The following is a 3308-nucleotide window of genomic DNA, read 5'->3' as shown; positions in this document are numbered from 1 at the left end:
TGTGTGTGTGTGTGTGTGTGTGTGTGTGTGTGTGTGTGTGTGTGTGTTCAGCTTTACACAAGAAATGCAGAATTTCAGCTAGGATAAAATTAGATTCCAAAGCCATCATTGAAGTTAATGAACAAGTGTGATCATGAGGCAGATGCCAGCACACGTTAGGAAAGGAGTTAAATACCCTGTGTGTTTATTGCACTCTAAATTTTCTCTTTAAGCAGGTGGAACATATTTTCAAGATAAATGAATTGACTGGGTAGTTTTTCACGTTTAACTATCTGGGTCTATACAAGCCTGGGCAAAAAGTCTATACATAAAGGCTCTGAAATCAATTATCTGAGCAAAAAGAGAATCAAACACTCTGGCCCCTGTATCATCGATTGGAGAAATAAGCAAATATAGATTCCATAGCATTTAAAGTCATGCAAGAATTGTATGATAAGGATCTTTAATTTTTCCTAGGATGCTTTGTGCTGGCATGCACACAAACAGGTGTTTTGCCAGTGGAAGGACAAACAATGAATCCCGTAGACCCCCTTCAGGAAACAACCTACAAGAAGCAGAAACACAAGCATGAAAACAGATTTCCTCCTGAATAGTCCGGGGTCAGCCTTGCTGTGTGTGGTCATACTCTACAGAATGACTCCTGGGCCACTTGAGAGCTATATTAATCCCTTCCCGAACAAGAGCACACCCAGGAGACTGAGGGGTTCAATTCCTCCTCTCCAGCTCTCATGTGCTTCATCTGGGGTTGCCAGGTATACAACACAGCCCATTGCTCAAATCCCACAAAATGACAAAGGGCCTTGGAAGGAAGGCATCTCCTCAGAAGTCCAAAGGGAGAAGACAGCGTCCAAGTGAGTTACATATGCGCAATCTTGGGATGCCTCCTACTCAGCTCTGTTCTGGGGGATCCTCCTGTGTGTCTCCCATCATCCACACCCTAAGCCTAAACTGTCCTTTCTGTCCTGTGCCCACCTTTCTCCTCCAGCTGCCTACCATTCAGCCACCACTCCCCATCCCCAAGAAGCCCTTCTCCCTCTTTCATAGTGCTATGCCTCAGCTCTTATCTCTTACATCTAGTTACACGTCCAAGATTTCCTCCACAGCCAAATATAACCTTCTTCTGAACTAAATGCTATCCTTCAAATCATCAGGTTCAGTGACATTTCTAGGAAAGTTTCATCATCATTCTGTAATGAACCAAAAAGTGAGCTACAGCGATGTCGACTTACAATAAGACCTTGGTGAATAGGCACAGCACGAAGAATACACACAAAGCATTTGAACCCTGTTACACATGACTGATTGCACATCTTGAATACAAAAAGATGGCTAACCCCTGGCACAGCAGCTACATAAGATAAAAGCCCTGGTGTAGCAGGGAAAGCAAAGGGAGCTTACTAATGCCAAAGAGCCATACAGCATTTCCTATGCAGAAGGTTTAAATGGGCAAGGAAACTGCGGTTGGCTGACTATGGCAGACCTCAGCCTGAAAGCCCCTTGTTCACCTCTTTCTTCCTGCTCCAGGACAGCATTCAAATGGCTGCTCACCTAATTGTCTGTCAGCTGCCATTACTGCATTTGCCTGTCAATTTTCTGCTGTCACATGGCTGGCTGGCTGCTTGCTTAGGGCCAGTGAGAACAGCTGCTTGGGTTCTCCGCCACCACTTACCTTCAGCAGCAGCTGTCCATCAGGAGCTGCTGAGAACTGTGATCTTGTGCAGGCTGGCAGAGCATGATCAGGAGCTTACAGGCTTGAAGCTTCACAGACAAGTCCCGGAGTCGCTGATAGAGGCCAATTTGAGGCTTCACCGCACACTGATCCCCTCTGTGTTTTCATGCCAAGATAATCACGGGCATTTTGTGCTGAGCTGGCTTTAACTCGCTCAGGATTTTCAGTACCGATTGGCATGCTGGTATTCCCAGTGAGAAGGTTAAACCTTTTCAAAAACTAAGACCCTCATCATTTATTTCTTTTTTCTTTACTTTCTGTGTTTGTGTAAGTATATGAACATGTGTGAAAGAGAGTGAGTATGTGTATATACAGGCCAGAGGTTATGTTCAGCGTCTTGTTCAATTGTTCTACTGATTTTTTTGAGGCAGAGTCTGCCTGCTCAGCACTAAGATTACTACAGGGAAGTAGCTCCATGCCTGATTTTTATAGGTGTGCTGGGGATTGAACTCGGTCCTTCATGTTTGCATTTCTCTAGACCTCACCTCTCAGTGGTTCCACCACCTTAACACTGCCCCACTGGAGACCAAATTCAGTACATGAACTTTTGGGGACTCATTCAAACCATAGCAGCATGTTTGTAATGATACAGTTACATCATCAGGAAGAGTCTTGGGGTTGGAAGATACCGCCGGGCTTAAGAGCACAGACTCCTCTTGCAGAGGACCATATTTGGTAACACAAGCTCCAAGGGATAAAAATTTCTCTTCTGGCCTCCACATGTGCCTGCACTCTTGTGCACAAAGCCACACACACACACACACACATACACAAATATGCATAAAAATTATTAAAAATAAATCATGAAATAGTTTTAACAGAAGAACTTGATCAATGAGAATCCAAGTTTCCACTCCTCTGGTCACATTGATGACTGAAAGGATTGCCCATAAACTGTTTAAATACCAGTCTCTCCAAATAGCTATCATAGTCATGAACTCACAGCACCAGTAGTTACCAGCACAAGGTGCACACAAGATCAAGCCAATCAAATTCCTCACATAGACAGGAAAGATGTTCTCCAGGAACTATTGGCAGCTGATAGCCATTAGAGGAGGGAGAAGCATTCTTCCTTGAAAGTGTGGTCAGTGGTAGGTTTCCCAGGCTCCAATGAGATGGTCACACACCCATTAGTGATATATGACATATATATATATATAGTTAGTGATATATGACATCACTAACTAAGACAGTGGATAAAGCCTGGTAATAAGTAATAGCTCATCCAAGAGACGACCATTAGCCCTGGTCACAAAGACAAAGCTATCCTCCCTCCTCCTTCCTGTTCCCATGCTCATTCCATGCCTCTGGGATTACAAAGACCCCAAAACTCATCTCATCCCACATATGCCCCCAATGAGAGGGAGGGTGGTGTTTCAAATAAGAAAGACTCCCATAGGCTCATATGTTTGTATGCTTAATCCTCACTTGATGAACTGTTTGGTGAAGATTGGAAGGCATAACCACGTTGGAGATGTGTTCTTGAGAGTGGGCTTGGAGGTTTCAAGAGTGCAAGCCAGGCTCCCCGAACCCCACTAATCCTCTGTTGTCTGTAGATCTGCATGTAAATCTCTCAGCT

Source organism: Psammomys obesus, unplaced genomic scaffold (genome assembly GCF_907164565.1).
Source record: "Psammomys obesus unplaced genomic scaffold, mPsaObe1.curated_primary_1811, whole genome shotgun sequence".
Taxonomy (NCBI): Eukaryota; Metazoa; Chordata; class Mammalia; order Rodentia; family Muridae; genus Psammomys; species Psammomys obesus.
This window is presented reverse-complemented; position numbering follows the sequence as displayed.